This window comes from Marmota flaviventris, chromosome 4 (genome assembly GCF_047511675.1).
Source record: "Marmota flaviventris isolate mMarFla1 chromosome 4, mMarFla1.hap1, whole genome shotgun sequence".
NCBI classification, from domain to species: Eukaryota; Metazoa; Chordata; class Mammalia; order Rodentia; family Sciuridae; genus Marmota; species Marmota flaviventris.
This window is the reverse complement of record NC_092501.1, coordinates 129,262,111-129,275,204: the sequence shown is the minus strand read 5'-3', so window position 1 is coordinate 129,275,204 and position 13,094 is coordinate 129,262,111. Positions and strand designations below refer to the sequence as shown.

Genomic DNA, 13,094 nt, shown 5'->3' with positions numbered 1-13,094 from the left:
ATCTCTATAGTAGAGATAATATGAGACCCTGGGATCAGACAGTCCTTGAGTGTACTTGAATGGGCCAACCAGTCTCCTTCTAAGTGACTCATTCCTCTTTTAAAATATATATGTCAACACTTTTAATTTAGATTATAGCTACTGTATATAGTCCTGGGAGCCATTTTGTCTCTTCTGTAACATTATACATGTCTATTGGTTTTCTATGGCAGATTTTATGGATAAATTCACCACATTCATATTATGTGTAGTATTCCACATTTTTGGGGTTTTCTTATTCCCCCTGCCCGCAGTTATCCACACCATAAGGAAATCCATTTTATAGCAGTTAACACCATGAAAAAGGGTGTGTTTAGTTAAGTACATATTTCTAATTCTACAACTAAATTTAAATTAAATATTATAGATCAAAATAAATTCCAGGCTGATTAAAAGGAAAATAAACAATACAACCAGTACCATATTTATCAACTTTGCAGTTAACTGAAAAAAAAGAAAGAAAAAGAAAAAGAAAACCCTGAAGAGTATTTTAGAGATTACAATATATAACATTTTTTGTACAAATAAATGTTAGTAAAGCTGAAATACAAAGGAAACAGATTAGGAGAAACATTTAAACTAAAATTAATATTTATGAAAAATAAATAACTCAAGTTTTATAAAGAAAAATTTCAAGACTCCAGTGGATTGGACTCCCCTGTCCAGTCCTGTGCAACTCCACCCTCCGCCCCATCCCCCACCTATTGTAAGTCAGCATCCATATATCAGAGAGAACATTTGGCCTTTGGTTTTTTGGGATTGGCTTATTTCACTTAGCACAACAGTCTCCAGTTCCATCTATTTACTGAAAAATGCCATAATCCTATTCTTTGTGGCTGAGTAATATTCCATTGTGTGTATGTATGTATGTGTGTGTATATAAGTGTATAAGTACACACACACACACACACACACCACATTTTCTATATCCATTCATCTGTTGAAGGGCACCTAGTTTGGTTCCATAGCTTAGCTATTGGGAATTGAGCTGCTATGAATATTGATGTAGTCGTGTCACTATAGTATGCTGATTTTAAGTCCTTTGGGTATAAGCTGAGGAGTGGAATAACTGGGTCAAATGGTGGTTTCATTCCAAGTTTTTAGAGGAATCTTCATACTGCTTTACAGAGTGGTTGCACCAATTTGCAGTCCCACCAGTGATGTATGAGTGTACCTTTTCCCCCACATCCTCACCAACATTTATTACTACTTTTATTCTTGATACTTGCCATTCTGACTGGAGCAAGATGAAATCTCAGTGTAGTTTTATTTTGCATTTTTTCTAATTGGTAAAGATGTTGAACATTTTTTCATGTATTTGTTGACCCATCTTATTTTTTCTTCTGTAAAGTGCCTGTTCAGTTCCTCTGCCCTCTGCTCTTCATAGGGTTATTTGTTTTTGGTTTTTTCTGTTTTTTTTTTTTTTTTTTTTTTGGTGTTTTTTGAGTTCTTATATATCCTGGAGATTAATGCTGTGTCTGAGGTGCAGGTGACAAAGAATTTTTTCCCATTCTCTGGGCTCTCTCTCTATGTTTTTGATTATTCCTTTGCTGTGAAGAAGCTTCTTAGTTTGATACCATACCATTTATTGGTTCTTGATTTTACTTCTTGCACTTTAGGAATCTTAATGAGGAATTTGGTTTGTAAGCTGACTTGATGGAGATGTGGGTCTACTTTTTCTTTTAATAGGCATAGGATCTCTGGTCTGATGCTTAGGTGATCCCCAGAGTAAAAAAAAAAAAAAAAAAAAAAAAAAAGTGCTGGTTGCCTTGTGGTATATATTTGTGCTGCTTGCATCTAATTGGCTGAGTAAATTACTTTGAACTTAATGACTATGAGAAATAGATGTGTGTGTATAATATGTGTGTGTGTTTGTGTGAAGGTTCTCAAGATATGTATATGTTTTGATCCATTAGACCTACTTGTGGAAATTTATCTTTATAAAATAACCAAAATATGGAGGGAAAAAAATGAATGGACCACTTTTAACAGGATTTCTAATGAGGATAACAAATTAGAAATAACTTGAATGTCAGTACCAATGGATTAGGTAAACTACTGTAGGTTACTACTGTATTGTCAAAATCATAGTTCTTCTAAATGACGGTTGTATTAGTTAGGTTTTCATATTGTGACCAAAACATTAACAAGAACAGCTTAGAGTAGGAAAAGTTTATTTTGGCTCACACTCTCATACGTTTAGACCATGTTGGAGCGACTCCATTCCTCTGTGCCCAAGGTGAGGCAGAACATCATAGCAAGAAGTCTTGGAGAAGGAGAGCTGCTGCATTCATGGCAGCCAGGAAGCAGAGGAGGAGAAAGAAGAAGGGAACACAAGGGAAGATACATACTTCCATGGCATAGCCCCAGTGATCCACCACCTCCAGCTATGCTCTGCCTCCCTACAGATAGACCATTCAAACTAGGGTGGACTAGCAGGTATGGTGGTGCAGGTTTATAATACCAGCAATTTGGAAGGCTGAATCAGGAGAATCAAAGTTAAGGCCAGCCTCAGCAAATTAGCAAGGCTCTAAGCAATGTAGTGAGATGCTATCTCAAAGTAAAAAATAAAAAGGGCTGGGATGTGGCTCAGTGGTAAAGTGCCCCTGGGTTCAATCCCTGGTACAAAAAAATAAAACCTCTGACACAACACCCTACACCTATTATTTATGCACTTCATAGTTAGAGGTGTAAGCGGTGGTAGAGCCCATGTTAAACATGTATGAGACCCTGGGCTCCATCCCCATGCCCGCCCCCCAATTATATATAACCATATATATAAAAGCTTCTGACTTATACTTTTGAAATGAAAATCAGAAGGTATTATGGGGTTTATTTTTATTCTTTTTCTTTTTTGTGGTGAGGGGGATGGTAGACTAATGTTTTATCATGAGGTACATCCCCAGCCCCAACTCTTTTGTTTTTCATAATCATTTCTCTGTATCATTTTTGCCTTCTGGTAAGTAATTTACAACTATACTTACATACCACATTCTTAACTTAAAAATTGGCTTTCTGTTGGATATTGGAATTATAGTAAATCTGTTCATTAATTTATAGTAATTAATCCTGTATTTAATTTATAATATGCTATCTTTCTTGGTTAAAAAAAAAACTTTAAGGGAGGACATTTTCTAAGGCAGAAGCTACAGATTATTGGTCAAGGGAAGGATAGTAAGGCTGTGTAGTTTTAGATGGACAGAAGTGTTGGAAACTGAGTGGCAAGCTGATGCCCAAAACAAAAGAGGGGGCTGCAGGTGGTGTGGCACCATGTCAATAGGCCAAGAATGCCACACATTAAAGACATGGGAGGAAGAGAGGCAATAGCTAGCCGGGCAGAAAATGGCCTATCAGGCCAAATTCATGCATGGTATGTAGACTAAGACAATTATCATAAATGTGCACAAAGACTCATTTAGGGGATTTGTATGACATTATTTATGATAGAAAAAAAGGAGGGGCTGGGGCTGGGGCTCAGTGGTAGCGCACTTGCCTGGTATGTGTGAAGCACTGGGTTCGATTCTCAGCACCTCGTATAAATAAATGAAATAAAGGTCTATCAACAACTAAAAAAATTAAAAGAAAAAGAAATAAACCATCTTTATGAAATTATGGTGTGTTTCTTCAAAGGAATGTTCTGCATAGGGACTTAATAATATTGAGAAGCTGAATAGAGTTATGGAAGAGAGATGTTTTATCAGGGGCTTTTTTCTAGATAGTAGAATTATATATTGTAGAATTGAGAATTAATAACTTAGTTGAAAGCACCTAGCATGGTACCTAGCACATAGAAATCACTTGGGGAATGTTAGTTGCTTTTGGATGTCAGGTAATAAGTCAAGAGCTAGATTTTTTTGTCAAGGTTGTTTAAAGGGACATGCAGAAGAATTTGAAGAATGGAGGAAGTCCAGATGACCCCAATCCTGGGCTAAAACAGAAGAAACAAGTAGCTCTGGCTACTCCAGATAATGGAAGCCCTTTGTAATTTAGGAAGTTGGAGAGAAAAAAGGAAGAGGAAGTTGGAGAAGGGAGTAAAATTAAGGAAATAGAAATAAAGAAGAAAAAGGACTGAACATTAAATCATACACATTTCATACTGTAAAGTTGTTAGTACATCCAAATATTGACATAGTCTATTTACTTTTCTTTTGAGAAAAAAAATTTACAAAATATCCTGCTGGTATAAACTGTATTTATTCATGACATTTGTATGTATTTCATAAAATGAATATCATATAAATTACTAAAGTGCTTATCATTTGAGTATATTTTAATATTCCTTATATGTATTTGACATTCACAATTTATCACTTCATTAGTATTTTCACTTTCATCTTTGAAAAGTTACAAGGAGCATTTAAGGTATTTTTTTATCCCCATATTTACCAATAGAAACAAATAATTTGAGGAGGAAAAATTAGTGAATAATTATTTTTTCCAGTGAAATGTCCATGGCTCTCTTTCTCCCTTTTTAATTGAACTAAAGATGTTGGCATCTTATAGAAATATCATTTGCATCTAGTTCACTAAGTAACCAAGAAAGAAAAGTAATTTTGAGGAAAAAAAGAAGATCCATCCAAAATATGAAGAACTGTGAGGATGTCAGAAGAGTATACAATTAGCAATGTTCAGAATCAGATATGAACATAGAATTTAGTGAATATCAAGGAGAATAAAAATAAATCTAAATAAAGGGCTTATTTTTATTCACGGGAGGCAAGGAATTCCCTTTTGTAATCAGAAGTAGTTATTAAAAATATCTCTTAAAGCAATGTTTATGCCAAAATTCTTGATTGTGGAAGTTGACCAAAAAAGGAATTAAAACTATTCTTAATCTCATCTATTCAAAAGTATCTTTTGTGGCACACATCTTTGCAAAATAAGCTTTTCTAGTTAGGTTTTTAAGTATAAAAAAGTAGCCAGAGCTTATTGTTTCTTCTGTTTTAGCCCAGGATTGGGGTCATCTGGACTTCCTCCATTCTTCAAATTCTTCTGCATGTCCCTTTAAACATCCTTGACAAAAAAATCTAGCTCTCGACTTATTACCTGACATCTAAAAGCAACTAACATTCCCCAAGTGATTTCTATGTGCCAGGTACCATGCTAGGTGCTTTCAACTAAGTTATTAATTCTCAATTCTACAATATATAATTCTACTATCTAGAAAAAAGCCCCTGATAAAACATCTCTCTTCCATAACTCTATTCAGCCTCTCAAAATTACAATAATTTTGAAATTGTAATGAATCAAATGTTATTTCAAATATAATGCGACACAAAACTAACTAACTGCTCTCAGTAGAAACAGCCATTGGATTTTAGTCCTGGTAAAATAGCACTTATAGTTATAGCATGTAAGTTACGCCATTTAGTTTTCCTGAACTTCAATTTCCTTACTGAGACTGCTATAATAATATTTTTTTTTCAATCTTTTTTTTTTTTTGGGTTGTTCAAAACATTACAAAGCTCTTGACATATCATATTTCATTTTTTTTTAATTTTTTTATTTTTTATATATTTTAGTTTTCGGCAGACACAACATCTTTGTTTGTATGTGGTGCTGAGGATCGAACCCAGGCCGCACGCATGCCAGGCGAGCGCACTATCGCTTAAGCCACATCCCCAGCCCATGACATATCATATTTCATACATTTGATTCAAGCAGATTATGAACTCCCATTTTTACCCCGTATACATATTACAGATTCACATCGGTTCCACATCCAGTTTTTTACATAATGCCATACTAGTGTCTGTTGTATTCTGCTACCTTTCCTATTCTCTACTATCCCCCCTCCCCTCCCCTCCCATCTTCTCTCTCTACCCCATCTACTGTAATTCATTTCTCTCCTTGTTTTTTTCCCATTCCCCTCACAACCTCTTGTATGTAATTTTGTATAACAATGAGGGTCTCCTTCCATTTCCATGCAATTTCCCTTCTCTCTCTCTTTCCCTCCTCCCTGTCGACCCTGTTTAATGGTGATCTTCTTCTCATGCTCTTCCTCCCTATTCTGTTCTTAGTTGCTCTCCTTATATCAAAGATGACATTTGGCATTTGTTTTTTAGGGATTGGCTAGCTTCACTTAGCATAATCTGCTCTAGTGCCATCAATTTCCCTGCAAATTCCATGATTTTGTCATTTTTTAGTGCAGAGTAATACTCTATTGTGTATAAATGCCACATTTTTTCTATCCATTCATCTATTGAAGGGCATCTAGGTTGGTTCCACAGTCTAGCTATTGTGAATTGTGCTGCTATGAACATCGATGTAGCAGTATCCCTATAGTACGCTCTTTTAAGGTCTTCAGGGAATAGTCCGAGAAGGGCAATAGCTGGGTCAAATGGTGGTTCCATTCCCAGCTTTCCCAGGAATCTCCATACTGCTTTCCAAATTGGCTGCACCAATTTGCAGTCTCACCAGCAATGTACAAGTGTACCCTTTTCCCCACATCCTCACCAGCACTTGTTGTTTGACTTCATAATGGCTGCCAATCTTACTGGAGTGAGATGGTATCTTAGGGTGGTTTTGATTTGCATTTCTCTGACTGCTAGAGATGGTGAGCATTTTTTCATGTACTTGTTGATTGATTGTGTGTCCTCCTCTGAGAAGTGTCTGTTCAGGTCCTTGGCCCATTTGTTGATTGGGTTATTTGTTTTCTTATTGTTTAATTTTTTGAGTTCTTTGTATTCTCTGGATATTAGGGCTCTATCTGAAGTGTGAGGAGTAAGATTTGTTCCCAGGATGTAGGCTCCCTATTTACCTCTCTTATTGTTTCTCTTGCTGAGAAAAAACTTTTTAGTTTAAGTAAGTCCCATTTGTTGATTCTTGCTATTAACTCTTGTGCTATGGGTGTCCTATTAAGGAATTTGGAGCCCGACCCCACAATATGTAGATCGGAGCCAACTTTTTCTTCTATCAGACGCAGAGTCTCTGATTTGATATCAAGCTCCTTGATCCATTTTGAGTTAACTTTTGTGCATGACGAGAGGAGGGGATTCAGTTTCATTTTGTTGCATATGGATTTCCAGTTTTCCCAGCACCATTTGTTGAAGATGCTATCCTTCCTCCATTGCATGCTTTTAGCCCCTTTATCAAATATAAGATAGTTGTAACTTTGTGGATTAGTCTCTGTGTCCTCTATTTTGTACCATTGGTCCACCCGCCTGTTTTGGTACCAGTACCATGCTGTTTTTGTTACTATTGCTCTGTAGTATAGTTTGAAATCTGGTATCGCTATGCCGCCTGATTCACACTTCCTGCTTAGAGTTGCTTTTGCTATTCTGGGTCTTTTATTTTTCCATATGAATTTCATGATTGCTTTATCTATTTCTACAAGAAATGCCGTTGGGATTTTGATTGGCATTGCATTAAACCTATAGAGAACTTTTTGTAATATCGCCATTTTGATGATGTTAGTTCTGCCTATCCATGAACACGGTATATTTTTCCATCTTCTAAGATCTTCTTCTATTTCTCTCTTTAGGGTTCTGTAGTTTTCATTGTATAAATCTTTCACCTCTTTTGTTAGGTTGATTCCCAAGTATTTTTTTTTTTTTTTTTTTTTGAGGATATTGTGAATGGGGTGTTTTTCCTCATTTCCATTTCAGAAGATTTGTCACTGATATACAGAAATGCCTTTGATTTATGCGTGTTGATTTTATATCCTGCCACTTTGCTGAATTCATTTATTAGTTCTAGTAGTTTCTTTGTAGATCCTTTTGGGTCTTCTAGGTATAGAATCATGTCATCTGAAAATAGTGATAATTTAAGTTCTTCTTTTCCTATTTTTATGCCTTTAATTTCTTTCGTCTGTCTATTTGCTCTGGCCAGTGTTTCAAGAACTATATTGAATAGAAGTGGTGATAGAGGGCATCCCTGTCTTGTTCCAGATTTTAGAGGGAATGCCTTCAATTTTTCTCCATTCAGAATGATGCTAGCCTGAGGCTTAGCATAGATAGCTTTTACAATGTTGAGGTAAGTTCCTGTTATCCCTAGTTTTTCTAATGTTTTGAACATAAAGGGATGCTGTATTTTGTCGAATGCTTTTTCTGCGTCTATCGAGATGATCATATGGTTCTTATCTTTAAGTCTATTGATGTGGTGAATAACATTTATTGATTTCCGTATATTGAACCATCCTTGCATCCCAGGGATGAATCTTACTTGATCATGGTGCACAATTTTTTTGATGTGTTTTTGTATCCGATTCGCCAGAATTTTATTGAGGATTTTTGCATCTAGGTTCATTAGAGATATTGGTCTGTAGTTTTCTTTCTTTGAGGTGTCTTTGTCTGGTTTCGGAATCAGGGTGATGTTGGCCTCATAGAATGAATTTGGAAGAGCTCCTTCTTTTTCTATTTCCTGAAATAACTTGAAAAGTATTGGTATTAATTCTTCTTTAAAGGTTTTGTAAAACTCTGCTGTATACCCATCCGGTCCTGGGCTTTTCTTGGTTGGTAGTCTTTTGATTGCTTCTTCTATTTCATCCATTGATATTGGTATGTTCAAATTGTGTGTATCCTCCTGACTCAGTCTAGGCAAATCATATGACTTAAGAAATTTATCAATGTCTTCACTATCTTCTATTTTATTGGAATATAGGGTTTCAAAATAATTTCTAATTGTCTTCTGTATTTCTGTAGCATCTGTTGTGATATTGCCTTTTTCATCCCGTATGTTAGTAATTTGAGTTCTCTCTCTTCTTTGTTAGCATGGCTACGGGTCTGTCGATCTTATTTATTTTTTCGAAGAACCAACTTTTAGTTTTGTCAATTTTTTCAAGTTTCTTTTGTTTCAATTTCGTTTTTTTCCGCTCTGATTTTAATTATTTCTTGCCTTCTGCTACATTTGCTGTTGTTTTGCTCTTCCTTTTCTAGGGCTTGAGATGAAGTGTGAGCTCATTTATTTGTTGGTTTTTTCTTTTTTTGAGGAATGACCTCCAGGCGATGAATTTCCCTCTTAAAACTGCTTTCATTGTGTCCCATAGATTCCGCTATGTTGTGTCTGTATTTTCATTTATCTCTAAGAATTTTTTGATTTCCTCCTTTATGTCTTCTGTAACCCATTGATCATTCAGTAACATATTGTTCATTTTCCATGTGATGAAGGATTTTTCCTTCCTTCTTTTATCATTGATTTCCAGTTTCATTCCATTATGATCAGATAAAATGCATGGTATTATCTCCACCCCTTTATATTTACTGAGGGTTGCCCTATGGCATAATATATGGTCTATTTTTGAGAAGGGTCCATGTGCTACTGAGAGAAAAGTATATCCACTTGATGATAGTTGATATATTCTATATATGTCAGTTAAGTCTAGGATATTGATTGTGATATTGAGTTCTATAGTTTGTTTATTCAACTTTTGTTTGGAGGATCTCTCCAATGGTGAGAGAGGTGTGTTGAAGTCACCCATAATTATTGTGTTGTGGTCTATTTGATTCTTGAACTTGAGGAGAGTTTGTTTTATGAACGTCGCAGCACCCTTATTTGGTGCATAAATATTGATAATTGTTATGTCTTGTTGGTGAATGGTTCCTTTTAACAGTATATAATGTCCTTCCTTATCCCTTTTGATTAACTTAGTCTTGAACTTGATTTTATTCGATATGAGGATGGCCACCCCTGCTTGCTTACGAGGACCGTGTGCGTGGTATATTTTTCCCCAACTTTTCACCTTCAGCCTGTGTATGTCTTTTCCAATCAGATGTGTCTCCTGGAGGCAGCATATTGTTGGATTTGTTTTTTTTAATCCATGTTACCAGCCTATGTCACTTTATTGGAGAGTGTAAGCCATTAACGTTTAGAATTACTATTGATTTATGATTTCTACTTCCAGCCATGTTTGATTATTTATCTTTTTTTTTATTTTTAATTTGGTTTGTTTCTCCATGATTAGCTTTGCCCCCGCCCTCTGGCTTTACTGAGGTACTTCCCAATGTTGGTTTTGGTTATTGTTTTTCATTTCTTCCTCGTGTAGTGTTTTGCTCAAGATGCTTTGCAATGCTTGTTTTCTGGCTGTAAATTCTTTTAACTTTTGTTTATCATGAAAGATTTTTATTTTGTTGTCATACCTGAAGCTTAATTTTGCTGGATACAAAATTCTTGGTTGGCATCCATTGTCTTTCAGTGTTTGAAATATGTTGTTCTAGGATCTTCTCACTTTCAGCGTCTGTGATGAAAAATCTGTTGTTAACCTTATTGGTTTACCCCTGAATGTAATCTGCCTCCTTTCTCTTGTAGCTTTTAATATTTTCTCTTTGTTCTGTATATTGGATATCTTCATAACAATGTGTCTTGGCGTTGGTCTACTGTGATTTTGTATGCTTGGTGTCCTGTATGCATCTACGATTTGTACATCCGTTTCCTTTTTTATTTCTGGAAAGTTTTGTATAATTATTTCATTCAGCAGGTTGCTCATTCCCTTGGTTTGAACCTCTATACCTTCCTCTATCCCAATGACTCTTAAGTTTGTTTTTTTTATGTTATCCCATATCTCTTGGATGTTTTTCTTGTGATTTTTTACCAGCCTTTCTGAGTTGGCTATACTCTTTTCAAGATGATATATTTTGTCTTCATTATCTGACGTTCTGGCTTTTACTTGCTCCACTCTGTTAGTGATACTCTCATTTGAGTTTTTAATTTGGTTTATAGTTTCCTTCATTTCTAGAATTATTGTTTGATTTTTTTAATAATCTCTATCTCCTGATAAAGATGCTTAACTTCTTCTTTTATCTGTTTATGTAATTCATTTTCAATGTGTTCTTTCACTGTTTGAATTTGCTGTCTCATATCCTCTTTAAGGTTCCATTCCATCTGTCTAAGGTATTCCTTGACTTCTTTATTTGACCATTTTTCTGATGACTCTAGGTCCTCCTGAATATTTAGGCTGTCTTGCATTGTTTGTACTCCTTTTCTTCCTTGCTTTTTCATGCTGCTCATGTTACTTCTTGTTCTGTTTGACTGCTGAGTTACTGTTTACTCCTATAAATTTATTTGATGCTTGGGAGGAAAGGTATTAGAAAGGAAGGGAAGAAGTCACTAAAGAGAATGAGAGTAAACAGGTAGAATTCAAGGAAGGGGGAATAAGGAAATTGAAAAGAAATGAAAAGACAAAAGAAAAAAATAGAAAATAAAAAGAGAAAAAAAATTTTTAAATAATAAAAAAAAAATAAAAATAAAAAAATTTAAAAAATGAAAAAAAAACCCAAATAAAAAAAAATTAATAAATGCAGTCTTAGAGTTTGATTAACTTCTCTTCCAGTAGGTGGAGCTGTGCCCACCGGGCCAAGCTTCTCCTCTCAATACTCGGGAACCAATCCCTGTGCAGCAGCTCCTCCTCCCAGACTGGGCGGGTCTCCAATCCTGAGTGCCTAGGGCCTTTTCTTGTGTCTAGTCACTTCCCCACTTTTCCTCCAGCCAGGCCCCGCTCACCGGTGACGCTCACCACAATACTGGTTACACGCCAGGTCTGCTGCTCCTGGGAGCCCTATTTTCTTGAATGACTGGGCACACTCTCCCTGCATGCCATTCCCTCAGACCCTAAGGTTGTGGAGCTTGGGCCTGAGAACCCTCAGAGTATTTTGCTTGCCCTGCGGTAGCCACGCCCCCGGTAGCTGGTGCAAGAGACATCAGTTGTCAGCACTGGTGGGAGCGGTAGCCGGGCCACGGGACCCGCGCCACTCCTGATTCCCTCGGTCTGACTATTGCGCTCACGGGAGAGCTGGGAGGGACCCTTAAGGTTTCCCCACTGTGTGGAGAGGAAAGGCTAGGGGGTTACACACCTGTCGCTGCCAGTTTCAATGAAGTTATCTCCTCCGCCGCATTCTGGTGACATCAGTTCTCTGCCATGGTGGTATCCCATGCAAATGGCGACAGTTCGTTCCCTTTGCCAGGTGACCAATGCAACAGGTGGGTCCTGACTGGCTGTCCCAAGCCCCGTCTCAATCCTGTGGCCACTGCCTATGAAGGCTCGGTTGGTATTAACCTCCACAGGTTCAGAAGGGCCGAGCAGTTGTTTCAGCGGGATCGTTTAGCGCTGAGTCACAGCAGTTTGTCTGCAAGACGCAGACGAACAGGAGCTTGAATTCAGCCGATCCGGGCTCCGTGTGTGTTCTGAGAGACACAGACTGTTCGCCCCAGATCCAGGTCAGCTCAGCATTGCCTAGTAATCCTGAGCAAACAGCATTTAGACGGTTTAAGACTCCCTATGCCCGCGCACCTGAAGAGGTCAGAGACTTGATCTCTCCACAACCGTCGCCATGTTGGATCTCTCCCCGCAGTGTCCTGCTATAATAATATTTGCTTCATGTTTCTTATCTGTAAAGTAGAGCTGCTACAATAATATTAGTTTTATATTCCTTTCAAGGCTGTTGGAAAGAATAGATATGTGAACATTCTTTGAATATTATAAAACACTATATAATGATACTGATAAATACTGATTTAGAATTCTTTTCACCTAAATTTGTATCAATTTAAAAACAACTTTTTAACACCAGTGAGATAGACCATTTAGTTTTTGGAATTTAGCAATACATACTCAGAATGTGTAGTTTGGAATTACTAATTTGTATAAGTTCACTGTGCTCTTTACTTTTGTGGTTGATTGTTGATTTGTCTGTATAAGTCAAAACAAAATCTTGTACTTTCCTGTCTTCTTCCCATGACCGTGGCTGAAAACTTGACACTTGTTTTTCTAGGCTTTTTGCACTTAGGGGTAATTGTATTATATTATTTGAGCCGATGAGATGTCAAAATTTGTTGGAGGGCTTCCAACAAATGTATTTTCCCCTCATATAAGAGAATTTTGTGAAGAAAGTCCAGTTTCCCTTTCTATACCCATTTTTTTAAACTTTGTATCTGATTGCTATTAAGTTATTTGACTATTGTTTAACAACTGGAATTGCAACTATAGGCTTTGTGTGTGTAGAGTGAAAGCAGTTATTGACAATAAGTAAATAAATGGCAATAGCCAAATTTGGCCCAAATGTTAGTTTGCCAACCCCTATTTCAGCCCACAGATCTATAAAACAAGAAAAATTATCCTGGAG

General features: G+C 36.6%; 1 protein-coding gene across 3 annotated transcripts in view; it reads left to right on the top strand.

Moving 5' to 3' along the window:
- Cab39l (calcium binding protein 39 like) overlaps positions 1–13,094 on the top strand; it is a 128,005-nt gene that overhangs the window by 16,089 nt on the left and 98,822 nt on the right. The gene's annotated exons all lie outside the window — the stretch shown is intronic.